This window comes from Calidris pugnax, unplaced genomic scaffold (assembly GCF_001431845.1).
Source record: "Calidris pugnax isolate Ruff unplaced genomic scaffold, ASM143184v1 scaffold219, whole genome shotgun sequence".
Lineage (NCBI taxonomy): Eukaryota > Metazoa > Chordata > Aves > Charadriiformes > Scolopacidae > Calidris > Calidris pugnax.
In genome coordinates, this window is record NW_015094507.1 from 2717056 (window position 1) to 2744344 (window position 27289).

At 49.5% G+C, this 27289-nt stretch overlaps 2 long non-coding RNA genes across 2 annotated transcripts; both read right to left on the reverse strand.

The window, feature by feature from the left end:
* Positions 1–287: 287 nt before the first annotated feature.
* On the reverse strand, positions 288–3165 carry LOC106901623. Its single transcript, XR_001414332.1, has 2 exons — positions 2845–3165; positions 288–629 (listed from the first exon to the last, which is right to left on the reverse strand). It is a non-coding gene; the product is annotated as an uncharacterized LOC106901623 (long non-coding RNA).
* Positions 3166–7008: 3843 nt separating this feature from the next.
* Positions 7009–17767, reverse strand: LOC106901621. The gene is made up of 7 exons (XR_001414331.1): positions 17537–17767; positions 17138–17222; positions 13270–13366; positions 12596–12839; positions 11489–11618; positions 8521–8694; positions 7009–7378 (listed from the first exon to the last, which is right to left on the reverse strand). It is a non-coding gene; the product is annotated as an uncharacterized LOC106901621 (long non-coding RNA).
* Positions 17768–27289: the final 9522 nt, after the last annotated feature.

The window sequence follows — 27289 nt, forward strand, 5'->3', positions numbered from 1 at the left end:
CGCCAAGGCTACAAGACCTATAATGTAGTTTTCTTATTGGAGCAAGAGCCAAGCACAGCTTAAATTCATTAGCTAATGGCCTGTGACAATGAAGGACAAAGACAATTATTACGCACATCTCCTGGCTGATTGTTTCTGTGTAAAGAAAATGCAACAAATTATTGTTCTCCTATATTAATGTACCATAAAGGATTACTATCACATCTATTTAAAAAAACCCAAACCCTATCCCTTTCAAAATGCAGACTAATGCTGGATAAATTTGATTTTTATAGATGAAAGCTTGGTGGAAAAAAAATCAAGATTTTATTAGAGCCATGGACAATCACATTACATTTTGTATGATATCAGGACTTCGCTATTGAATCAGGAAATTGATCTCAGGACGTTTTTTTTTCTCCTGAAGACATCAATTCCCTGAGCATCTCTCATGTATCTCAAATACTTATCCTTGGATATAATAGCCAGAGGCACTCTTATAGCTGTTTTTATTTATAGGAAAGTCAGAAAAGATATACAATATGGAGTCTTAAAGATGAGTGAAAGCCTGCTACCTCTGTTTGCCAGCTCTTGGTACATTTCTTGCACTTGGAACAGGAAAGGAAAAGGAAGTCTGGGTAGCCACTCACCTGGAATGGTAAAAATTATTATTTCACTTTAGTTTTGTTAACAAAATTTCCTTTTTCCATGAAGTTTAGCTTAAGCAAATCACCATTTTGCACAACCTTGAGACTCACAACAAGCGCATCAGCTCACAGAAAAATTAAAAATTAAACCAGATTTGTGGTTTAATAGCCTGAAGACTGTGCGTCTGTGTCTGAAATGAAGAAAATAACATATCCCAACGTGGATAAGGGTAAATCAGCTCCACGATTCCAGCAAAACGCGTGGTAGATCACACTCCTCAGAACCAACAGGTAAAGCACTGAGGAGACATCTGTAGCTGCTTCATCACCACTTGCCCCGTGCCAGAAAGATGCTGGATCACTGCTGTCAACAGAGACTTCTCCTGGCCTCCACGCACACAACCCACAGCTTGCAGAGCCCCGAGCAAGCTTGGAAAGGAGCTCAACGGGCCTGGGTTGGTGCATGATATTTTATGGAATCACATATTCTGGTGAGCATCCACCCATTCTCAGAGACCGCACGGGACCACTCAGAAGCCCAGTGGGAGCTCGGAGCTCTCCTTCCTCTCGGCCCCTCACTCCCCGTTTGTCACTCATCGAGATTTCCACTTCCTCTGGAGGTAACGGGTAGTTCACATGGGGCTCCCCAAAAACCCCAGGCTGACCCTCCAGCGACTAGTGCTGGCCAGAAGGACAAGCCTTCAGCGAGGGCTTTGCCATCCATCCAAAGCACACAAAGCTCGGGGTGAATTCTGGTGCCCGGGTGGGCAATCTCAGCGTGTCCCAAGGGCTCCGACGTGTGCCCTGGAAGGTTTTACCGTGTGGTGTGTGTCCCCCCCTTTCCCCGCTCCACAAACCAGCCTCTGGAGGGCTTTCTCTCCGCAGCTGACGCTTGCACCAGAAGCCACTGAGACTGTAATAAAAGGCGCAGCCTTGCACGGGGCTGTGGATACGGAGTGTTACACATCATGAAATTCAATGCCATTTTTTAGAATCATGGACTTGCCTAGACACAGAATTGCCTTTTGGAAGTCATAAAAGCATTATCTAATTCCCAATAGCTCCCTCCTCCTCCCGTCCCCCTCCTTGAGAGACTGAGGAATATGTTTATACACTAAAATGTCAAAATCGTAAACCGCCTGATCTTGCACTATTTGCTTTGCGTCGTGGGGAGGCAGTTATTGCATGACTTTTCATAAATACAGTGACTCAGAAATAATTAGTATGCTGAATAACAAGCTTTCCACTACAACACAGCGCTGTACATCTGAACCCCCTGATTTCCATAAAGCACTTGCACCGTCTAGCTTAAATACTACAAATAAACAGGAGCTCTGGGGGGAAGAAAATAAATGCTGCTGTTGGGTTTTGTTCTGTTTTCTTTTCCTTTAAAGGGAGGTAAATTGAGAGTAAGAACCCCAGGGCTGCAGCGAGAAGCAGCAGTAGCTGTGCCTTTCCCCAACGGCGGGGACAAAAGAGGCAGCATGTCTTGCTGTTACGACACGAGGGAGAGGTTCCAAGAGAATATCACGTTAGCGAGATGAAAATTAACACAAACACTGAACAAAATCCTCCTCTGAAGGAAGGAGATGATTTAAAATTGCTCGTAATTACGGGAGAAACAGCACTGCGCACAGCTCTGCTCCAGCCAAGGAGTTATCCAGATTTTCACTGCTCAGCTTGTAATACTCCTACTTACTTTTTTTTTGTGTGTGTGTGTGTTTTTAAAAAAAAAAAAAACAGGCAGTGGATTTTATTGCCTTTTTTGGATATTAATATGCAACCAATTATAAATTGTGAGTTGCAGCACTGGGTAATTTCCTTTCAAGAATGCTAAGCAGGTTCTGCGCTCTCTCAGCCCATGTGACAGCAGAGCAACTACCATCCTCTCCCACATTTTTTAGCAGCAGCTCCGCGGGGAAGCTGGAGCAAACCCCATCTTAGGGACCTCCTCCTGATGCTGAGTTTTAACTTGCTAGATGCTCTGCTTAAAAAGAAAACTCGGGATTGGGCTCAAACTCTCAGGAGTGGAGATTCAGAGGGGAAATAGGAAATAGCAGCGTCACCTATTAATTGTAGCAGAGGGATGAGTCTCAGTGGCTCTCATGCTGTTGTGCTGGCACCACATTCTGACCTCCTTCCTGCTGCTTGCCAGAGGAGAGGGCAAATGTTAAACTAACATTAAAAAAAGGAAAAAAAAAGAGAAATCAGCACGAACTTTGATTCCACGTGGCTCCAAGGTACATGACACAGCAGCTCCGTCTCTCTTGTACTCATCATCAACATGTAGGAACACTCGGCTGCTGGAGGTTCTGACCACACAAAAGTGTCCTCTTCCCTTTTATTCTTCCTGGTATTATTCCTGCTGTGAAGTATTCGCAAAAGAAAATACACCCTCACAGTGAGAAAAGGTAATTATCAATGATTATTGACATCCTTCTACGTAAGCATCAATCACAGAATCACAGAATCTTCTAGGTTGGAAGCGACCTTAAAGATCATCTTGTCCAACCGTCAACCTAAATTTGACAAACATTAACACCCGCACAACAAACAAGAAGCAACACCATCACTAAACCATACCTCCCAGCCCTACTTAAACCCGTCTTTTGAACGCCTCCAGGGATGGGGCCTCAACCCCCTCCCTGGGCAGCCCATTCCACAGCCTGATAACCCTTTGGGTGAAAAAAATTCTCCTAATATCCAGCCTGAACCTCCCCTGGTGTAACTTGAGGCCATTTCCTCTCGTCCTGTCACCTGTGACTTGAGAGAAGAGACCGACCCCCACCTCTCTACACCCTCCTTTCAGGGAATTGACACTCCTTGGGCCGAAACAAGCCTTGGCGTAGGTGGCCCCACTGAGCCCAAGCAACAAGTTCTCCTCCTGAATTTGGATGTGGGTACTTTTTTTTTAACCTTAATCCCAGGACTCAGCTTCGGTGGGTGGGTGTCATAACTGGGTTTTGACTGAGCCAACCTGATGCATGAGAATCCTACACAGAAACACCAGCTCAGACGTGGAGCACCAAGCGGAGGCCATGGCTGTGATACCTAATTAGGTTTGCCTGGAAACCCCAGTCAGCACTTGTAAGCCTTAATGAGGAGTGTCAAACCAGCCTAATTTGTAGCCTAATTGGTGTGCTGCCATGTCAGGAGAGTTTAGGACACCCCAGTCCTCTCGCCGCCGCGCTGGTCGGTGTTTTTCAGCAAGACCTTGGCACGTTCTTTCCACACAGGCCCCTTCAGCTCCAGAGATGCTCTTTCTCTCGACACCTACACACCACCTTGCAGCTAGCAGCTCTTAAAAAGAACTTCCAAAAGTGTCTGCAGTTTGTCACGGTCTACGTTCGATGATAAATTCACAGTAAGGAGGAGAAAAAAGAAAAAAAAAGTCCACTTGGAGATCAAATATCCAAATTAATTCCTGGTCCTTGCTTTCTCCTTCTGTTTTATCCTTCACTCCTTCCATCATTCAGGCCACGAGACGTCCAAATTAGTGCAACTGAACTTCTGACTGTGTGACAACACGATCCATCTAAGAAACCTAATTAACAAGCAATGATTTTTTTTGTGGGGGTTTTCTTTTCTTTCTCAGGGCCCAAGAACGTTCATGGGAGCTTGCTAAGGAACCATTTTGATTTCTCTGTTTGTGTAAAAATAATCCATGTTTCCTTGACGTGTTGAGAATACAACATGCCAGAAATAACTCACATACTTTTGGAGGTCCTTCTGCTTGTGGAAGTCCAGCATGCTACTGGCTTTATCAAGAGGTCTAACACACGCTTGTGGAACTCGACAGGGGCCTTTCCAATGACTGCTGCAGTTAATTTGAAAAGCTAACTCATTAAATTAGCAGAAATGCTAAGTCTTACAAGAAGCAACTGCTGCCTCATGCAAAACACGAAACGTGCTCATCTGGAAAAGGAAATTTCGCATCTCCTAGCTCATAATGAAATAACAGACTGTCACAAACTCCTTCCAGACCCTTCTTACTTGGCCATGCTCCACATCCTTTTCCCCACCAGCACTTTCCTGGCCAGCGTAAGCCTCTGGGAGATCCTATCTCCACTCACATCTCCTCAGCCCCAGCCACGCTGGAGCTGGAGAGTTAAGCAGGAGCCAGCTGAGGGTAATGGTGTCACCTTCACCCATTGGAGAAAGGTATTCCGGAGTAGTCATCTGAAGGACTGCCATGTCCATAGGCCTGAAAAGGCTTTATGCAGCTCGGTCTTGTTGTAGCTGCTCTAGATCCCAGCATTGTAACTTAAGGTTACATGTAGGGAGAGGTCTCTTAACACTTAGAACGTTTCCCTCGCTATTGGCTCTTTAAAGAGTTTACTGATTGCCACAGGAAAAGGCTAAGGAAGTTGGGGACATTTCAGCCTTCTGTAATGTGGTTAATCTTAAAGTGAATACCAGAAAATCCAATACATTGGAGAAAAACATCCAAGTCTTGAGATCATGTGTGCTGCATGGTCACGCGTACTCATGCGTGTCCTTTGTGGGACGTCCAAAGGAGTGACAGCACTCGTTACAAGCATTTGTTGATGGAGCAAGTGTAACCAATAGCACCCAAAAGATAAAAAACCACCCTGATTCTCACAGGGGATGCCTTCTGCTGCACACCCTTTCTGGTAGCACACGTACAGTAGTGGCTCCCTGATCTGCAGATGACCAAAAATCATGTCACCAGTGTCATTAGGAAGGATTTTTTTTTTTTTGCCAACACACAAGTTCTGCAGTTCTTTGATAACAGTGAGTAATTTGTGTTGCTGAGGGGAAGTGTCTTCAGGCTCCTCCATTTATTACGCACAGAAAGGACAGAGTCTGTCAAACCAAGGTACGTATTCCCCAAGCAGTCCTGCTTCTGGTCTCCAAAGGAGGAACATCTTGCTCCAGTCCTCCTGTGCTGTCAAAGAGGCAATAATAATGAAGGACCACATCCTCAGCTGGCATCCACCATATCATCCCATACCTGAAGGTGGTTTCCTCCTCCTCCCAACCTCACCTATGAAACGATGACAAAACCCCTCCACCACTGCTTTTATGGACAGGGATGTAATTTCCCATCCCCACAGCCAGCTACCGCTCAGCGATGGGGACCTGGGGCTGGAGCAAGGCCTTGATCTGGCAGGGTTGGGAGCTCACTAAGGGACAATCAATTGTCCCCCAAGAGGAGTCCCTGTACCGAGGGACAGGCTTTCACACCTCACTAGAAACCTTTCACACCTCATGGCTAGAAACCTTGCCCCGTGGACAGGCAGCAGGGCTGGAACTCAGAGCCTAGACGTGGAACTTGGCCTGGGGTCTTCTTAGAGAAGGACGGGGTGGCAGAACCCCATGGAAATCCTGGCTCCTAAAAATCCCAGAGCTAGCAGTGAGCATCAGGGAATGGTCTCATCACACATACCTCCTATTCCCAAACTCTCCTCCTAGGCAGCTCCTGCTGGCCAGCACGATACTGGCCCAGATGGACTTTGACACAAACACCAGTCCCTGCATTCCCAGGTTTCTGCAGCAGGACACAGGGCAGCTCCTGGCTGCTCTGGTTTGAAGCTCAAGCCCAACTTGTGCCCCAGAGGCTTTAGAGTGCACGGAACACCTCAGGGCAGGCTACACCCCGTGGCACGGGAAAAGAGCCAGACACATCCTGAGTGTTTGAAGGGCTCCACGTAGACCCTCCAGCGCTTCAGAGCTCCAGTCAAGGTGCTGCTCCACCAGACAGAATCACAGAATCACAGAATCTTCTAGGTTGGAAGGGACCTTAAAGATCATCTTCTCCAACCGTCAACCTAACTGACAAAAATAGACACCCACACAACAAACAAAAAGCAACACCATCACTAAACCATACCTCCCAGCACTACATCAACCTGTCTTTTGAACACCTCCAGGGATGGTGCCTCAACCACCTCCCTGGGCAGCCCATCCCAAGGTCTGATAACCCTTTGGATGAAAAAATGTTTCCTAATATCCAGCCTGAACCTCCCCTGGTGTAACTTGAGGCCATTTCCTCTCATCCTGGGACTTGGGAGAAGAGACTGACCCCCACCTCTCTACACCCTCCTTTCAGGGAGTTGGAGAGAGCGAGAAGGTCTCCCCTCAGCCTCCTCTTCTCCAGGCTGAACACCCCCAGCTCCCTCAGCCTCTCCTCATAAGACTTGTGCTCCAGACCCCTCACCAGCTTTGTTGCCCTTCTCTGGACCCGCTCCAGCACCTCAATGTCTTTTTTACGGTAGGGAGCCCAAAACTGGACACAGCCCTCGAGGTGGGGCCTCACCAGTGCCCAGGACAGGGGGACCATCACATCTCGGGCCCTACTCACCACACTGTTCCTGATACAGGCCAGGATGCTGTTGGCTTTCTTGGACACCTGGGCAAGGACTCACCCTCTGGTGACACGCACCAGCTCCGGAACCACATATAAGCTCACCAAAGCCTCCCAAAGAGGCAAGGGCTGTGCTAATCCTCCCTCGTTAATCTGCAGCAGCTTCTGTGGCTCTCTCATCTCCACTGCCTGGAAAGCTGAACGTCAGGGCACCTGCCCAGCAGCAGATTTAATGACCAGCTCCCACCTCTCTTGTTTCCCCGCTCGCTGCCGTGGGCTGCGCCAGCCCCAGATGCTCAGCCCCACACCTGAGCCTTCTCCTTCTGCTCAGCAGGATCCCGCGCTGGCATCGCTGCCCAGGCACTTCTGTGGGCACAGGAGGCAGAGATGGTGTTTGCAGTTACACCCACTTAACGTGTTTGTGCTGTGTGAAAAAAAAAAAACAAAAAACTAGCACTGCAGGCTCATCTAGTTTTTGGCTAAAAAGATCTTGAATTTGATTACATCCCAAGACACATTTGGCTTTAGCCGTGCAGCCTGGATTCTTGAAAAACCACAAAGAAAAGGTGTTTGGGTTAAGAATGCTCTTGTGATTAAAAAAAAAAATAATACTGAAAGTCCTTAAGTGTTTGTTTAAAGAAAATAATTTTCATTTAAATGCTGGCACAATTTCAACAATTTGATTTTAATTTTGGAGTGTTGAAAATGCCCTCAGATAATTTCTGTAGCATTCCAGAACCCAAAAGTGATGGTAGAAAGCAAGTCACATAAGAAATCAAGTTAGCTTGCAGAGCTAAAATTCATTTCCTGTTTTCTAAGAAAACAAAAAGAGGGCCCAATGCTCTTAGGTCTTTCTGAGAAGGATCTTCTCATGAGCATTTTCAAGCAGGCGACCATGGTTTGCCTTTTTCCCCTCCCAAACAAAACAGAGTTTGCCCTTTGAGAAAGCTTCCAAGAACCTCACAAGCCACACGAATACAAATAATTTACTGAACTTTGGTACCAAGTACACTGCTTTAGTCACTGTTTGGTTGGACCTGAAAGCAGTCTAAAATCATCTGAGAATTATGATTATAAAGATGCTCAGTGATACACAGGTTACAGTATCTGTGCTCTTAGTTTCATCAAAGCTGTGGTCTGACCATTTTATATGAGGATTTGCTCTTGCAGGATTTAGGTGAGGCTCGATGAGGCCCCGGGCAACCTGGTCTAGTTGGAGGTGTCCCTGCTGACTGCGGGGAGGTCAGACTAGATGACCTTTGGAGGTCCCTTCCGGCCTGGACAATTCTATGATTCTAGGTGAGACATGTATCAGCGCTGGGTTCCTGTGACATCACTGCCTCTGACATCCTGGTTTAACTGAATCCTCAAGAGATGTTAAAAATCAGAAAGCTTGGCTGGTTTGGGGTCAAAGTTTGACTTAGTTTTCAGTGGACCCAACCCATTGGCCCTAATTCTCTCACACTCTGATGTAGATTTATGGAAGCTTCAGTTCACTGAACCTTGGCTTTGGTGTGTCCAGCTCCCTCTTCAAAGAAACAGAGTGAAATTGGGTCTTTAGCTCACCTCCGATGGGTTAACAGCCCCCAGGCAGCCAGGTCTCAGCGGGTTTCCTTCCTTCACGGAGGTTTCACCAGCAGCACCACTGGTGACACGATGTGCCTCCATCCAGCAAGACGAGATGTTGCAACTGGCTGCAATCGCTGGTCTTGCCTCATATTGGTTTCAAGGGAGCAGATGCTGTAAAACATTTTTAAATGGAAACCAGCTTTCCTAGCAAAAGGAGAAGGGGGGTGGGGGGGGAGGAAAGACAAATACGCCTCTGAGCAGGCTTTTGAATGCTCTCTTTTGTGAAGTAAGGCAGTTAACAGGCCTGAATATGACAATAAGCTTCACATCGATAGCCTGGCACAAAGGGAAAACACAAGAGAAGAAAATCAGCTCGTGATCCATCAGCTCCAACAAGGGACGAGCGTGTACCCGGCAGAGCACAGGTCGCTGTTGGGCCGGTTTAAGGAAAGGGAGAAAGCATGAAGAGTGTTCCCCTCTGCCAGGACATCCCTTCCCCTGTGAGCTCTTGGCTTTATTTGACCTTTGTGTTCACTGGGCACCAGGACGCGGTGTGTTTCACCACTTGGCTTTTTCTAAAGCCCGTGGGGCTCTCAGAGGAAAGTGTATCCCAGCAGAATCACAGAGTCACGTGGGGTTGGAAGGGACCTCTGGAGATCACCCAGTCCAACCCCCTGCCACAGCAGGTCCACCCAGAGCAGGTTGCACAGGAACGTGTCCAGGAGGGAATTGAATGTCTCCAGAGAAGGAGACTCCACCACCTCCCTGGGCAGCCTATAAGCTGCCAGCGCTGCCACTGGGAACACAAACCATCTGTCTCCAAAGACAGGCCTCATCCCTACATCTTTGAACTTTGAACAAATCCCCCAAATCCTGTGCCAAGGTGGTTGCAGCCACTTGGACAGAGCCCACGGGTACTGCTCGAAGCAGCCAGCAGCTCTGCTCTCAGTGCACGTTGCTGGGCACAGCCTGGAGAGTGGACGGGGGGATTGTACACCAACTCCACCCTGCAAACCCTCACGGATAACACCACAGGTTGGAGATGATTTCCACCACGGTCCTAGAGAGACCTCCTCCTGACAAGGACGTGGCCAAGACACTCGACATCTGACATCACAGAATTGTCAGAGTTGGAAGGGACCTTCTAGAGATCACCCAGTCCAACTCCCCTGCCAAAGCAGGGCTGCCCAGAGCACATCACTCAGGAGCATCCAGGTGGGGCTTGAAGATCTCCAGAGACAGGGACTCCACACCCTCCCTGGGCAGCCTCTTCCAGGGCTCTGCCACCCTCACCCCAAAGAAGTTCTTCCTCAGATTGGAGAGGAACTTCCCATGTTCCAGCTTGTGCCCGTTGCCTCTTGTCCTGTCACTGAGAACCACTGAAAAGAGTCTGACTCCATCCTCCTTCAACCCACCCTTTAGGTACTTGTAAACATAGATAAGGTCTCCCCTCAGCCTTCTCTTCTCCAGGCTGAAGAGTCCCAGCTCTCTCAGCCTTTCTTCATAAGGGAGATGCTCCGATCCCTCCATCCTCTTTGTTGCCCTACGCTGGACTCTCTCCAGCAGTTCCCTGTCTCTCTGGAACTGGGGAGCCCAGAACTGGATGCAGGATTCCAGTTGTGGCCTCACCAGTGCAGAGCAGAGTGGAGAATGACCTCCCTGGACCTCCTGGCCACACTCTTCCCTACACAGCCCAGGATCCCACTGGCCCTCTTGGCCACAAGAGCACACTGCTGGCTCATGGAGAGTTTACTCTCCACCAGGACTCCCAGATCCTTCTTCTCAGAAGTGCTTTCCAGCAGGTCCACCCCTAACCTATATTGATGCCTGGGGTTCTTCCTCCCCAGGTGCAGGACCTTACACTTGCCTTTATTGAACCTCATTAGTTTCTTCTCTGCCGGGCTCTCCAGCTTGTCCAGGTCTTTCTGGATGGCAGCACAATCCTCTGGATTGTCAAACTCCAATATGAATAGGTAAATTTTTACAGAGTTAATAAAACCAGCTATGAGTATGGACCCAGGCATTTCCTAGGTGTGCCCAAGGGCACAGGAGGTGGGTGCCACAGACACCCCATAGCACCAAAGCAGTTTTTCTCTGCTGAGGTCCATCTGACTCATGGCCACACCTCAACCTCTGCACTGTTGCTTTGCATTTGAGGAGGAAAACACGGAGCTAACTTTAGCATAAACACCAATGAAAATAATTTATCCTCCTGCTGTTGTCAAGGCTGAACAACCTCTGAGAAAACAAACTTTGATAGAACTTTTCTACCTCAAACAGCTTTGCAAACCTAACAGTAACAGCCAAGTTCTATTATTCTTTTCTCCCCAAGTGACCAGCAAATGCACACCTCAGCTGCTTGAGGCTTACCCTAAGATACCAAAAAGTGGCCTTTATTTTGTGGAAGAGTTCATCCTTTGACAAATGAGGCCATTTTATGTATTGATAAAAGGCACATAAAATCGATATCCACAAAATCCCTATTTAGAAAACGCAGCCGACAATTTTATATTTTTTAATCTCACTATCATTCTCCAGATTTAGCATCTATCAGTTTTCAGATCCCCACGGCAACTTTCATTTTGTTTACTATAATCTTCACATTATTAGCCTACACTCACTCTTCATCAGCATATCTGCTTGGAGGCAGTTAAGAAATTAGAGGTAAGTCAGTTCGTTGTTGAATCACTTGATATAACAGATTGAGTGCGTTAATCCTGATGTATGTGGTCTGGGTAGGGCTGTTTTGCTGGTTTTGGTAGTTTTTCTCCTCTGTGCCTAGCACATGTGGTAAGGCAACAGCAATAAATCAGAACAAAGGAAATAAAGTACTAAGGCTTTAGGGAACATGTGTTTTAGAAGAAAAACTTGGCTCGCCGCTAAAAGCAGTACTGCCTTGTAACGGATGTTTAAAATTCAGATGTAGAAAGAGACAGGCAAAATTATATAAATACAACTGACTTACAGGTCTGGGCAGCTTTCAAACAGTACAGTCCATCTTCCCAGCCCTTCTTGGACCTGGCCAACCAGACTCCACGCTCCAAAACAGCAAGGGGGAGAGCAGCAGCAGCAGCACGTCTCGTCTCTCAGCGATGCTGCAACACCTCAGGTCGAGGAGAAAGGATTAATGAATTAAAACCAACCCAGGCAATCAACATATTTTTTTCCAGGACCAGGGCTCCCTGGCTGCTGTTGACAGCCCTACTGCAAATCAGTGTCAGCTAGAAACATGCTGCTGGAGGAGGAGTTTCTCCTCCCTGGGATCTGTAGGTCCCTCACGCTGCAGTGGTCTGGCAGCAGCTCCACACAGCAAGGAGGGACTGGGCTGAGACTCTGTTCCCAGCCCTGGGTGGGCAGAAACTGCTGGACAGAAATAATAACGACTCTGGAGCAGATTTTCCAATACATATAGGAGCTTAGACATGAAGAGAAGTGCCTGGTGAGGTTTTCCAAGGCCTCGACTCAATCCCTGAGATGGGAATTTTCCTCTTTTCCCCTTCCAACATACTTAGGAAGTTTTGAAAGGCCCCAAAATGCTCATCTGCACCTCCAGGCACTGAAATACCTCTGCAGAGACTTTTGGATTTCATGGCACTTCTCCTCCTCTCGTGGACTGCCCGTGGGACTCTCAGCCAGGCTGGTGGCCAAGGGTCAGCCCTGGACTGACCAGTGCTAAGGGCAGGAAAGCAATCCCAGCTGCTGGCAGGACACAAGAAATTCCAAGAGGATGAAAGGGCTCCTGTTGGTCTGTCCTGTGCCTTTTAACCTCTTAGGGTAAATGCTCTCGATTTCATTTAATGTAATAGCTTTGCTGCGAGTGTTCTGCCCGTAAACTGTAGGCCAATTAGTCCAACATTAAATGTGTCCTACATACACTTTGTTTGTGATGTTGGTCTCCCTTTTCGAATTTTCCCCTTTCCTCATGTTTTATCAGGTCCAAGATGAAATAAAAACAAAGCCCAGGTGGCAAGAACTGAGTAGTGACTAAGGTGAGGGCTGTGAAAAGGAATAGAGAGGGAAGACTATAAATGGAAGCAGGGAAGTGTTCCTTGTGGGTGACTAATGAGCTTACCTCTGTGATGAGTCCTCACTACAAACAGCAGGTAGAGAAGCAGAGCCAGCAGCAGAAGGTGCTCAGGAGCAAAGAAGGTGGAGCTGTGCCTCCCCAGCAGCAGCCCAGTTGGTTGATGGACACTGGTGGGAACAAGAGATCCAGCACTGGATCTTAGCACTGTTCCTCCTAAGTGGGGCTCTCACTGGGGTGCACAGCAGGATGCACGAGATGGGCAGGGAACAGCCTGCATTCTTGCAGAAATCTGGGAGAAGAGAGGGAGAAAAAATACAATTCCCTTTACTAGCAGAAAGAGTCCTGGCAAAAGGGTCTTCAGGTGGAGTAAGAAAGTGTCTGTGCTTTTACCCTCCTTCCCTGGGGCTTTTCTCTCTTAGCTTGGTGCCCACGCTGCTGGTCGCACACCCCTGGGTGGTTGGTAGCCCCAGTGGAGGAGGTACCACGCCACATGCAGGTAGGTCATGGGCTCAGTCCATGGCGAGAAGCTGCTCCTCAGGGCAGGATGCCCCCTCTCCACAGGATGACAAGGGAGGAAAGTCATCTCGGTTGCAGCACTTCTCCCCATCTGCCACCTTGGAAAGCTTACCAGGAAATATCAGGAGCATGGAGGGCTGGCTGCTCAAAAAGCCAAGGAGCACCAGCATGGCCAAGGTGTAAAGTTAAATCAGGACACATACCGAAAAGGAAGCCTGAAGACACCACCACTCTGAAATCATGCTAGCCTTCCATGGTCATAGCTGCCTCCAGCCATGGGGCAGGCAGCCTCCTGCAGCCCTGGGGATCACAGAATCACAGAATGGTCAGGTTGGCAGGGACCTCTGGAGATCACCTCATCCAACCCCCTGCCAGAGCAGGGCCACCCAGAGCAGGCTGGACAGGAACATGTTCAGGTGGGGTTTGAACGTCGCCAGAGAAGGAGACTCCACCACCTCCCTGGGCAGCCTCTGCCAGGGCTCTGCCACCCTCACAGGAAAGTTCCTCCTCACATTTAGACGGAAATTCCCATTGTTGGAGCTGCCACAGGTGGGCAATCAGGCAGCAGCACCAAGCATGAACTGCTGGAAAGTTCTGCCAGCAAGGCCCAGAGGTTCACCACTACCAGCAGTCCTCGAACCAGACTGGTATTTTACCAAAGGTTGTCATTTATCACCCAGTTTTGGAAGGCCACATCAGGGAAACTTATTCACATCCTGCAGCAATCAGCTCCAGGAGCAGACAGGATGAACACCTATCTTCTGGGCGCCCACCCTGCAAACCAGGGGCTCCTCTGGGTCACACAAGCACAAGTAACAGAAGCAAACTGATAGGGAGCTTCTCCACATAGACAAGTTCTCCAGGCTTCAGGAAACCAAAATCAAAAAGAAATTGGATTGGGGTAGAAACAGAAGGACCTTGGGCAGATTGAGGGACTAAATGATGAGAGAAAACACAGAGCAGTTTGGAGCAGCTGTCCTGCAGCATCCAACAGGATCTCAGCATTGGCCATTTCTGAGGATAAACGTGTGAATGAGACCTCCCCAAACCTGTTGCTAGTTTAGAAAACAGGAAAACCCAAGCCAACAAAAAAACCTCAGTGAATTTGGGGTCCTTTATTCATCGCTTTCCAGTTCTTGAGCCGGTGGAGTACATTCAGCTCACGTTTCCAATCTTTTCGCCATCATTACAAAAGAAAGAAGTACGCTTTTTAATATCACAGTATAATGAAAACTGAAATTTCCTGGTGTTCTGTTTCAGGAGCCATGCCTCTGAGGAAAGCTCAGGGTATTGTCGATTTGTGAGAAAATGGAGAATAGGCAAAATTGGAATTCCAGAGGTGAATACTCATGGGTACAGCCAATGCAGACACTTGGGGTTTATTTTAAAAAATAATAAACTAGCCAAGTCTGAATTATTGTTAAAACAAAGTATCAATTTTAAAGAGTGAAAAAAAGCTATATAAGCCAATCTATTCAGCATCTTTAAAGAAAAAGACTGGGTTATTCAAACACAGCTTGCTCTGTAAATAGCTCCAGCCCACTCCAGTTTGATTTTCTCCCTTTAAATGCAGGAAAAGTTTCCACTGCTCGTAGCAGCCAGCACGGAGTTAGCCATCAGGTTGGCCCTCCAACAGGGCAAATGCCCGTGCTTCCTGCCGACAGGAAAAGATGGGCCAGGAAACATTTAGGGGGGATGGTTTTGTGACAGAAGTGTGTGTGGTTGTACCTGGGCTTGGTCACCGGGAAGGTGGCAGAGGGATAACCCTGGCTGCTGTGCTTGCCCTGGACCACTCTCTAGCAACAAAACACTCTTTGGGGTTTCCATCCATAAACATTCACGGGAAAAAAGCTGTAAAAGCCACGTTTCGCGTCACGCCTGCATTTGTCATATGGCAACGACACGTATGTGCAGAAAAATATGAAGAGCGGGGGGTTATTGGAAGTGGGCAACATGGGTTTACCAAGGGTAAATCATGTTTGACCAATCTGATAGCCTGCTATGATGCTATAACTGGTTGGTTGGATGAGGGGAGGGCAGCAGATGTCATCTAGCTTGACTTCAGCAAGGCTTTTGACACTGTCTCCCATAACATCCTCATTGGGAAACTAAGGCAGTGTGGGCTGGATGAGGGGACAGTGAGGTGGATTGAGAACTGGCTGCGCGACAGGACCCAAAGGGTAATGATTAATGGAGAAGGTTCAAGCTGGAGACCTGTAACCAGTGGTGTCCCCCAGGGGTCAATACTTGGTCCAGTCCTGTTCAACATATTCATCAGTGACCTGGGCGAGGGGACAGAGTGTATCCTCAGCAAGTTTGCTGATGATACCAAACTGGGAGGGGTGGCTCACACCCCGGAGGGCCGTGCTGCCATCCAGTGAGACCTGGACAGGCTGGAGAGCTGGGCAAGGAAGAACCTCATGAGGTTCAACAGGGAAAAGTGTAGGGTCCTGCACCTGGGGAAGAAGAATGTCAGGCACCAGTACATATTAGGGGTGGACCTGCTGGAGGCAACTTCTGAAGAGAAAGATCTAGGGGTCCTGGTGGACAGCAAAACGCAAATGAGCAAGCAGTGTGCTCTTGTGGCCAGGAAGGCCAATGGAATCCTGGGCTGCACAGGGAAGAGTGTGGCCAGCAGGTCAAGGGAAGTCATTCTCCCCCTCTGCTCTGCACTGGTGAGGCCACAACTGGAATACTGCGTCCAGTTCTGGGCTCCCCAGTTCAAGAGGGACAGAGAACTGCTGGAAAGAGTCCAGTGAAAGGCAACGAAGATGATTCAAGGATTGCAGCATCTCCCTTATGAGGAGAGGCTGAGAGGGCTGGGACTCTTTAGTCTGGAGAAGAGAAGGCTGAGGGGAGACCTTATTAATGCTGACAAGTATCTCAAGGGTGGGTTGAAGGAGGAGGGAGCCAGACTCTTTTCAGTGGTTCCCAGTGAGTTGGAACATAAGAGGTTCCACTCAAATATGAGAAAAAACTTCTTCACAGTGAGGGTGGCAGAGCCCTGGAACAGGCTGCCCAGGGAGGGTGTGGAGTCCCCTTCTCTGGAGATTTTCAAGACCCACCTGGATGCTCCTGAGTAACATGCTCTGACAAGCTCTGGGCAATCCTGCTTCAGCAGGGGAGTTGGACTAGATGATCTCTATGGTCCCTTCCAACTCTAAAAATTCAGTGAAATTCAGTGAAAACAGTCAACGCCAGAGCCAAGCACCAGAGCCCCGTTGCGAGAGTGGCGAGGGACCAACTCCCCCTCGAGGTGCTAATTGGGGGACGTCCACACCACCACCCGACACAAACCCAAACATACCAGCATCACAACAAATCCTCCTCCTTCTGCCATACTCTGGCCCCGGTGCCCAGTCTCCTGCACAACTGCTGGCAGAGTGGGTAATCTCCAGGGATCCAGCTGAGCTGACTTTCTGCCTGCTCTGCGTTTTTCGCAGCGGTGCAGAGCAGATGCAATTTGGGGTCAGGATCTGCGCCCCCCTCCCATGCATATTTTTAAAGATTATCATTCAGCAGAAGCTATTGTGAGGAAGAAAAAAATGCTAAGCCTGGAGCCTGAGTTATTTCTCTGACCCTGAATGCCTTAAAACACAGTATTTTATTTGGCCGGTTATAGAAAACATGTGGCAAAGCCTTCATTTTTTGGGAAGGTTCCTCCTGCAAGATGAAAAGAAAAATAACTAAACTTTTATTCTGCCTCTTCCTGCTATGCACATCCCTGCTCTCACTTGAATTTTAAGTTCTGAATATATTTGATAATTCTGTTTACTCTGCTGAAATACCAGCAAAGTCCCGATCAGAGATTAACACCATGAGCTACAGGGTGGGAGCAAACAGGAAAGTGCCCCCACAAAAAGCTCATACTCCAAGCAAAACAGGAAGGTTCAAGATGATCAGATATTTAAAAGGAGGAGGTGAAAGCAGCACGTACAGGACAGGCTTGAACTGCAAAAAACATTCACCTTAATCCTACTATATTTAGCAACATGAAGAAAATTTGTTCAGTGCTCAACAGTTTAGACCCCTTACCCGAGTACAAGACTGAGGAACTAGCTAACAGCTTACCATTTCAGGGGGAAAAAAAAGCTTTGTTTTCAAAGTTCCAGTTCCAATTCTGGCCTAAGATCAGACCCCGGGGATGTTCTTTCCCCTGTGAAAAAAAAAAAAAGGACATAATTATTCATTTGCCTCCCAAGAAACTCAGCACACACTGATGAGATCAGGCAGCATTTTGAAGAGTGAGAGATATTCTATCACCCAGGAGGAGCACAGCAAACCTGGCACCCAACCCTCTCCTAAGCCTTTCTCAAGGACATAGTACAAAACGGAGGGTTGCCCTCCAAGTAGAGCTAGAAGGGCTTCCAGGCAGCAGGGCAAGAGCAAGCCCACAGCAGCACCCCCATGGGAGGCTCCAACTCCAGGCCTTCCCAGGCTAATGCTCTGCCAGACCAAGGGTGCACACACCTTTCCCCCTCCCGGCTCATCTCCAGGGATGGTTATTTCCAGCTGAGGGACAGCACCGAGCAGCGGGAGGAGGTAACCTTTCCAGCCCTTCCATCTGTTCCTGTAGACAAAAATGACACACTGAAGGCATTTCTTGACGTCTCAAAGCAGGTCGATAGTCACGATCACGCAGAATCACAGAATAGTAAGGGTTGGAAGGGACCTCTGGAGATCATCCCGTCCAACCCCCTGCCAGAGCAGGTCCACCCAGAGCAGGTTGGACAGGAACTCGTCCAGGTGGGTTTGGAATATCTCCAGAGAAGAAGACTCCACACCTTCTCTGGGCAGCCTCTGCCAGGGCTATGCCACCCTCACAAAGAAGAAGTTCCTCCTCAGGTTCAGACAGAACTTCCCATGTTCTCGCTTGTGCCCATTGCCCCTTGTCCTGTCACCAGGTAATGATGGTTGAGATGGTGACAGCTATTGCCCTATTTCCTTCTTCTCCAGGGGTAAATCCCACAACTTTTCCTTAAGGCCTCTCCTCAGCTGAGCCAGTGCAGGACCTAGATCTCACCTCCTCCTTTTCCCCTGCTGTCTGACCAGCTAGCCCCACCTCCCTTTGCCTATAATCACAGAATCACCTTTGAAGGACCGTTGAGATCATTGAGTCCAACCAGAAAAAAAACCCAACAAACAAACAAAACCCAAACCAAACAAACAAAAAAACAGGACCAAAAAAACCCAAAACAAAACCCACAAACTAACACAACCCCAGAAACAGACACAACCCAACAATCTTGGGTGCTAGAGCATGCCCTGAAGAGCCACATCTACACGCTTCTTCAATACCTCCAGGGATGGTGACTCCACCACCTCCCTGGGCAGGCCGTTCCAGTGCCTGACCGCCCTCTCAGGAAAGTCATTCCTCCTAAGATCTCATCTAAACCTCCCCTACCTCAACTTCAGACCATTTCCTCTGGTCCTGTCATCCTTCCCTTGGGAGAAGAGGCCAACCCCCACCTCTCTACACCCTCCTGTCAGGGAGTTGGAGAGGGCAAGGAGGTCTCCCCTCAGCCTCCTCTTCTCCAAACTAAACATGCCCAGGTCCCTCAGCCTCTCTTTGTGTGATTTGTTCTCCAGACCCCTCCCCAGCTTGGTGGCTCTCCTCTGGACACGCTCCATCCCCTCAATGTCCTTCTTGGAGTGAGGGGCCCAGAACTGAACCCAGCCCTTGAGGTGAGGCCTCACCAGTGCCCAGTCCAGAGGCACCATCACTGCCCTGCTCCTGCTGGCCACGCTGGTCCTGACACAGCCCAGGATGCTGGTGGCCTTCTTGGCCACCTGGGCACACTGCTGGCTCATGTTCAGCCGGCTGTCCACCAACACCCCCAGGGCCTTTTCTGCTGGGCAGCTCCAGCCACTCTTCCCTGAACCTGTAGAGCTGCCTGGGGTTGTTGTGACCCAAATGCAGGACCCAGCACTTGGCCTTATTGAACCTCATCCCATTGGCCTTGGCCAACCTCCAACTTGTCCAGGTCCCTCTCTAGAGCCTTCCAACACTCAAGCAGATCAACACTCTCACCTACTACTTACCTAAGTACCTACAACCACTTACCTAAGTAAGGACAAGCCCACTTTTTAAGGCCCCTGTGCTCCATGGCCAGCAAATCGGTTGCCATTCTTAGTGGTTTTGCTAACCAGGCCATCAGCAATGCCCCCTCCCCGAGCTGGGTGCCCATGACCCAGCTGTGGGGCCACTGCCGTTCCGCAGCTGGCACTGGGCAGGGTGGCTGTGGGTGCCTTTGTCTTGCAGAAGCCTTTGCAGATGCCTTCCCCTGATTTATATCTGCCAGCGGTTCTTTGTGTTGGGGACCGTATTGTTGGCGTGCCAGCTGGGCTGGAAAAATCTGGAGTTAATAAACTCCACTTTCAGATCACGGCAGCTCTTTCCAGGGCACAGCTTTGTAGCGCTGGCAACGGCTCGCTCCTGCCCCGGCAGCTGGCACGGCTGTTGATGCATTTCACGTCGGGAAAACCCTGTTGATGGCACAGGTGGACAACCCCGGGGAAAGCCCAGGTTCCTGCTGTTTAATCCCTCCTGCTCCACCTCCTTCTCCCTTTCGGTGGGGAGTTCGGAGCCCGCGGTCCTGCAGCCCTACCCCTTATCCGCCAGAAAAGCCTCCTGGAACCTGCAAGTTGGGCTTCCCCTGAGAAAAGAGGGAATTTCAAAAAAGAAAAAAAAGGAAAAAGACATAAGATGGATGTGACCAGATGTCACAAACCCTTAAATCTAGAGGAATAGGAAAAATGTTACCTCAGCTCCAGCATCTTCCTGTGGCACAGCAAATCCCTCTGGGAGAGCTACTCAGCCACGCCAGCCCTGGTCCTCATGAGGAGACCTGTCTTGGGGCATCTCCTTTTGCACGGGCCTAAATCTGTTTCAGATCTGGCCTTTAACCTTCACGCCCCACGCTTGCAGCTGCGAGACGGAGTAATTCTTCTTTTCCTGGCCTTTCCTGCAAGAAAACAAAAGGCAAGGCCAGCTTTGCCCTCCAGAAACATTTTGCAAAGCCACCAACGACAGAGAGGGAAGAGGCTTTAAGGGGATGGAGCTGCATCGAGGGTAACTTCTTCCCCCTGCCTGGCACTAACCTGTCTTAAAAAGGGTGGGAGCAGCTTTCACTGCTCAGCATCCCCATGGGACAGGTATGTTTCAGCTCACTATGTTTCAGCAGAATGATTCATTTACTCTAAGCCGTCTTCGGCTTGTACAAGCTGGATCGACATCAACGGAGCTACACCAGTTTTACATCAGCCCAAGAAGGTGGCTCCCCATTTTCATGGCATGGAGCTCAGTCCTGGAAGGTTTTGAGCAGCCTCTCAGTGGTGCTGGATATCCCTGTGGGCATTGAGCCCTGCCTGGGAGGAGGAGAATTTGGGGAGGCTGGTTTGTTTTGCGTGAGTCTGGAGAAGTACCACCACGAGTACCAGAGGAAATCTCCGGCAAACAAAATGAACCACTTTAGGACCGAAACTGGGAGCTGGGGCTAGAGGAGAGCTGCCACAGGTCCAAGAGAACCCCCACTGTGGGCAGTCAGGAGTGTAGGATTGGACAGTGACACTCATCACCTCCATGGTGTTGGTGGACAAGAAGCTCAACATGAGCCAGCAACGTGCCCTGGCAGCCCAGAAAGCCCACCCCATCCTGGGCTGCATCCCCAGCAGCGTGGCCAGCAGGGCCAGGGGGGGATTCTGCCCCTCTGCTCCGCTCTGGGGAGACCCCCCCCCAGTGCTGCCTCCAGCTCTGGGGCCACCACCAGCAGAAGGACATGGAGCTGTTGGAGCGGGGCCAGAGGAGGCCGCAGAGATGCTGGGAGGGCTGGAGCCCCTCTGCTGGGGGGGGGGGCTGAGAGAGTTGGGGGGTTCAGCCTGGAGAAGAGAAGGCTCCGGGGAGACCTCAGAGCCCCTTCCAGTCCCTCAAGGGGCTCCAGGAGAGATGGGGAGGGACTCTGGATCAGGGAGGGGAGCCCTAGGAGGAGGGGGAAGGGTTTGACCCTGAAAGAGGGGAGATGGTGGGGCTGAGATGTGGGGAAGAACTTGTTTGGTGTGAAGGTGGTGAGAGCCTGGCCCAGGTTGTCCCGAGAAGCTGTGGCTGCCCCATCCCTGGAGGGGTTCAAGGGCAGGTTGGAGGGGGCTTGGAACAACCTGGTCTGCTGGGAGGTGTCCCTCATCCTGGCAGGGAGTTGGAACTAGATGATCTTCAAGGTCCCTTCCAACCCAAACCATTCTGTGATTCTGTGATTTCTCTGGGGGTGGCAGTGCTTATCACGGTGTTTCACCCCCAGGCTGTGTCGCAGTGTGCTCCCGCTGCAGCTCCCAGGCTGGTCCCTGCTGGGTTTGGGGACAGCAGTGCCAGCCCCACACGGGAGGAAGGCCAGACCCTGGCAGCACTCAGGTGTGAGCTGGAGTGGAGTCATTGGCACTGGAGCAGCTCTGGATACGCTTGGGAGCAGGTTAACAGCTGCCTACGGAGGCTGGGAGCCGAACCAGGAGGCACTGGGCAAGTTCAGGCACCTCCAGAGCTAGGCAGCACCTGAACGGGAGCATGGAGCTCCCAGATTGCAGCTTTTAACCGAGGTGCCCAAATTCTGCCAAAATCTTGCTTAAGGTGCCTACGGTATTTGCAGGTTTTTTTTTTATTTTAATGGTGGCAGCCTTTAATCTCTGTGACTCACCTTCTCCTTGTGTAAGATGGGGTTACTTATGCTCGACCCTGTTTGGCAAAGAGTGCTGCTGCCTGTGGGTGAGTGTTCCTGTAGACAACCACAATATTTAACATTTAGCATTGCTCTGTGGCTCTGCCGAGCTCTCACAGCAGTTTCCAAGCTCCTTAATATGTGTGCCTTAGGTCTGAGGCGTTTGTCAGTGAGTTTTTGGAAGAGGGATTTGCCCAGAAGTAAATCTTCACGAAGGGCTGGAGAAAGAGGCTGGGCATAAGCCCTCCTTAAGCTCCCGTGGCAGGAACAGGGTGGGGGCTGCCCTCGTGCCTTCACCTCAGGCGTCTCACACTGCGCAGGACCCACCGCTCAGCACTTTGCACAGAACCAGTGTTGAAGTATTGGTCACAGCTGCAGAGGGCCATCCTGTGTTTGCGGAGTTTCTTCTGGGTGTCTGAATGGAAGAGCTTTAATCTTTTCAGTTCTTGGTATGAAAAGCTGTTGAGAACCCGTGTCTGTCCCATAGAATCACAGAATGGTTCGGGTTGGAAGAGAACTTAAAGACCATCCAGTGCCACCCCCTGCCCTGGGCAGGGACACCTCCCACCACACCAGGTTGCTCCAAGCCCCCTCCAACCTGGCCTCCAACGCAGCTCCCATCCCCTCTGCTACCCACCCCATGGGGTGCAAGGAGCTCCCCAGAGCCCTCTGGCTCCCCAGCCACCTCACAGGGAGTGAGACACAGCAAGGGCAGGGCGAGAGGAGAGGCAGCAGGAGCCTGCCCTGGTGGGGAAGGTGCCCAGCCAAGGGATGGGCTGCCCCCAGGCAGTTCCCACGCAGCAAGCCAGGCCTTGCCCTTCGCCCAGGGCACACAGCTCCGGCGCCGCAGCAGCCCTGGCGCCTGGCGAGGGATGCCAGGCCTTCAGTAGGTACCAGACCGTGCTTGGATGGAGGCTGAAGCAGACTCCAGCAGACCATCCAGCACGGGAGAGCCATCAGTTACCTTAAAGCCATCCACAGCAGCGAGTGTGTGCAGCAAGAGCTCTGTTTCCCTCGTTGGTAGACACTTTGCAGCATCGCAGTATCCTGGAGGGTGGTATCAACCCTGCAGCCGTTGTCCTGCCTCCTCTTTCTCCTGCAAAGATGCCAGGGAAACACAGTTAGGGGTTGGCTGTGTCTTTTGCCACTTTTTCAGTATCGCCCAGGCTCTAGGCAGAGCTTTGTTTCAGAAATCGTGTGCCCATTTCTCCTCCTGTTGTATGAACAGGGTGGTTTAAGACAAGTGACAGAACATAGTAAGTGCCTGTGGTGAAGAAGTGCTGAACCCCAGCTCCCCCCACACCGTAACCCTCTGCAGTTTTCTCAAATGTAATCAACAGCCTGGCCTCTGGCTTATTTGCCTGCTTCCAAAATTCTTAGTCTGACAGCTAATGATGCATTAATCGCTGTCAGGCTGTGATCTTTTGTTTCTGCTCCTCTGCAGGCATCTGTCAGAATCACAAAAGATGAATTATCGCACCAGCCTGGCTATGGAAATGCAGACCCTCTCTGGTCGGACACTTTGTGGCCCCTTCAGCAATCACTACCATCTGCAGAACAATTCACCCCTTCTTCCACTCTTTCGTTCACCCCTCCTGTATTTCGAGCTCTGGGGCTCCATATCTGCTCCCTCTGGCTCCAGCATCGGTGCTTTTTCAGCCTCCTGAGCAGCACTAAAAGAGAGGCCCACCAAAATCCTTCCCTGCAGCAATGGCCCACTCCGGGCACTCTGGTTGTCTCTTCCTTAACCCTGTTGAGAAGGAGCCTCCTCTCTCCTTCATACACACCTTTGTATGGGTCCATTCTAACCTCCCAGCCAACACAGCTCTCTAGAACATGCAGTGTTTAGAAGTGCGAAACATCCTGGACAAATTAAGCCCTTCTCCATCTTGGGATCCATCCATTTTGGATTTAATTTTGTCCAGGATATTTCATACTCTGGGATGAAACAAGTGGATGCAGGACAAGTGGCCTGTGGGATGATGACCAAACCCAGGAGCAGTCTCTGGGAGGTCTCTGAGCTCCAGCAGGCAGATGAAGCAGCTGTATCACTTCTTTGAAAGAGGCCTGACAGACTGAAATATGCTTTTTCTCTGCATCCTGGAGCCTGGACCCGGGTGTCTGCAGGGACCTGACATCACTAGAAGATGGAGGGACACAGAGGTCTGTCTGCACGTGGCAGCTCTAAGTGTCTGTGCACACTGGAGACAATGCAGTTTGTGCCACAGCAAAGCTGTTCCCCACAACACAAGGCAGGGCTTTTCCTGAAGGCTATAGGAAATAAGCTGTATCAACCTAAAGCATCTAAAGTGAGAATAAACAAAAAGTAGATTGGTTTTACTCAAATGCGAACTACTTCTACAAACAGGGGTGCTGGACCTGTGTGCAACGCCCAGAGGCTTCTCTGCAGGGGCAGCCAGGAAAGCCTGTTGGAGACTTTCCAGGCACCCTTTGCTGCTGAGTACTGCCTGAGGACATCCCTTTTCTCCCTCTCCCGTGAATGTTTCTGTGCCTGATTCAGCAGCTCTCTACAAAAAAAGCAACCGGGAAGATGGATGAGTTCACTAGGACAGAGGGAAGAGCCGGGAGAGAGCATCTTTCTGGGTGAGTGAGGACGTTTTGGCTGGTGCTTGGATCACACAGGTCTTCCCTCCATGTACCAGGTCCCAGGTGCCAGAGTTGCTTCGCTTCTTGTTAACCTCTCTGTTGTAAAGCCCTGAGAAGCAGGAACAGACAAAACCAAGCAGTAAATAAAAATCAAGTATTTGTATACGGCAGAGCAGTCCCATTCTAACAGCCTTTGAGCTAGTACAGGAGGAAAACGCCTGCCACAGCCAACGCAATATAAGCACACTGCCACTGGTAAGTTGAAAGCATAACCATATATAAAAGTATCTTTTCCTGTTGGGAGATTTTAGCTTATACCTCCTTCCCAAAAATAAATCTAAAGCAGGAAGAGTTCTTGCTCCTGAAACTGGAATTCCCCGAGCGTTACACTGCCAAAGATTTTAATGTTCAACTTCTCATACTAAAAAATTGCCTCCTGTAAAGAAAGAAACTCCACAAGTTCCTCTAATCCCAACATTGCAATGGATCCCCACGTCTGCTGGCCTTCAAACATTGCTCCAGCCAGAGCTCCCCACCCTGCTGTGCTGCTGCTGCTGCTCAGAACCCTCTGAGAGCGCGGCTGAGTCTTCCGAGGGCTCTACTTCTCCTATATTTATGAGTTTGAATTGATTCCACTGGTTCCAGCTGCCAGCTGACACTGCAGAAAGGACAGAGTCAGAGCAACCCACACTTCTCCCTCCCCACCAGCAAGTCTATTTGTGGCCCTGCGCAGTGCTGGAAATAAACTGCTTTTCTTGGAGATACCCACTAGCAAACATGAGGCTCTCTACGGAGGCCACAGCAGCCTCAAGGAGAGTCGTTTTAACTCGACTTTCAAAGTCTCCTCACCAAGGGGTTTGAGAGGGCTGAAAACGTTCCTGGGAGTCGAAGTGAGGGGGGAAGAGAAGGGAGGTAAAAAATCAGATTTTTCCTTCCCTTCCCGTGCTTGCAAAGCGGCCCCTTCAGGGTCTGCCTGCTCCCTTCCCTCACGTTTCTTCTCGTAGCTGGAAGAACCCGGCCCCAGCAGTGCAGCACTGAGAATATTTTTAAATGACTCATTAATGTTTGCATACATACGCCAGATGCTTTCTTTCTTAATAAACAAACAAACAAACAGAATCCTCAGTCACCCTCTGGGAGGTGGAACATTTTTCCCAACAGTGAAGGCCAGACCGGTTGTTGGAGGACCCCCTCCTCCCTAAAACTCCGCTTTATGAACATTTCTCCTCCCTTCCTCGTCCCCTCCCCTGCCACATGGGTCATCCAGGCTTTGGGGAGGGGTGGAGGTACCAAGAGATGTCACAGCTGCTTATTTCCTCCCGCAGCACGTAAGAAGGGAGTTTGGAGGACCTCAGCCAGTTGATGGGACTCTGCATTAATGCAGCCTTTGATGGGTGTTCATCACAGCATCTGCCCGTGCAGGAACCCACAGCTGAAAGAGGCCATACCTGAGGTCACCATAGAGGGTTTTCTCAATGATTTATGGCTGAGGCTTCCTAAGCTGCTCAGGGGCTTTTGTTAATTTTGTCACAAACCCTTTTTCTTCCAATATTTCGGGGAATTAAGCACTGTGATTTGCAGTCTTCAACTTTGCTATGCAGTTCCCATGTTCTTTACATCATGTAAATTGCAGTGTTAACACAAGGGATACCCGAGATCAATGGTAGGTGCACACAAACGGGTAAGAAGAGAGTTGAGAGTCAAAAACTTCAGATCCAAAACTGCAGGGAAGGTGATACCAGTGAGAAGTGGCCTCTCTGTGTTTGCTCCACGGGCTTTACTCCCGCGTGTCAGCTCTCAGAGGTGCAGGACATGCCCACTGCTCCATGTACACACAGCATCTTTCTTCTGGGGAACTGTTCATAAATGCTGAACTGATCCCACACCAGCAATCACCATAAAATTTTAAATAAAAAAAAAAAAAGGGAAGCGTCTATTCCTTTTATGTCTCGTGCAAAGGCATCGGCTACTGAAAGCAAGAGGGATTCAGGCGAGTGCTCCAGGAGATGTGACTAGAATATGTTTCTTCTGAAGTCCCCTCATCAGAAGTAGTAATGTATTCCCTCTCTTCCCCTAAGACTTGGAAATCACATTTTAGCGCCTGCCACGGGACTGTCAGGATCAGCATTTCAAGTAGCAATTCAGCCTTTATCAACATTCAACAGCATTGTAAGTCAGGAATAATTAATGTAATATTAACATAGAGTTATCAAGGAAGGTAAGGCTGTAAGCGTTCAACATCAGATTCATTTAGCATTTACTGCAATAATGGGATCAGCACGAAGTCACTTAACATAAATGCCAGCTTCAGCGGGATGTCTCGGGGCACTCAAGAGCAGCTGGGGGGTGTACCCCCCTCTGTACCCACCACCCTCCAGAGCTCTTCAGTGCACTCCTCGGAGAGTTCTCTCAGAAAGTCACTTCATGCATCTACGTCAAAACAAAACCCGAGGAAATATTTCTGCAAAACCCACAAACACTTTGCTGTGATACAGACCAGATGAATGTAGAGCTGCACACACTGCACCCAGAGAGAGATATAGACCATATGATGGGACCCCGAATACAGTATATATAGAAATGACAGATGAGAGTCTATAGGAGTGATCGAGAATAGTCTAAAGAGCCATATTTTCATATTTATACACACATACATATGTGAAAGAATATATAAAATCAAATTCATACATCCATACAGCAGAACAGGGCAACACATCATGGCTTTTACAGAAAAGCCACTTTTCTTGCCTTTCAGTGGGCACATCAGCCAGTGCAATGTGTACTGGGCTACAACAACATACAAATAGATACATATAAAAATACAACAATTGCTGTAAATCAGTCCAAGGCTTTTACCTCATAACAGAGGAAAGGAACTAAGCTACTTTTCTTAACATCTGGAAAGGATTCG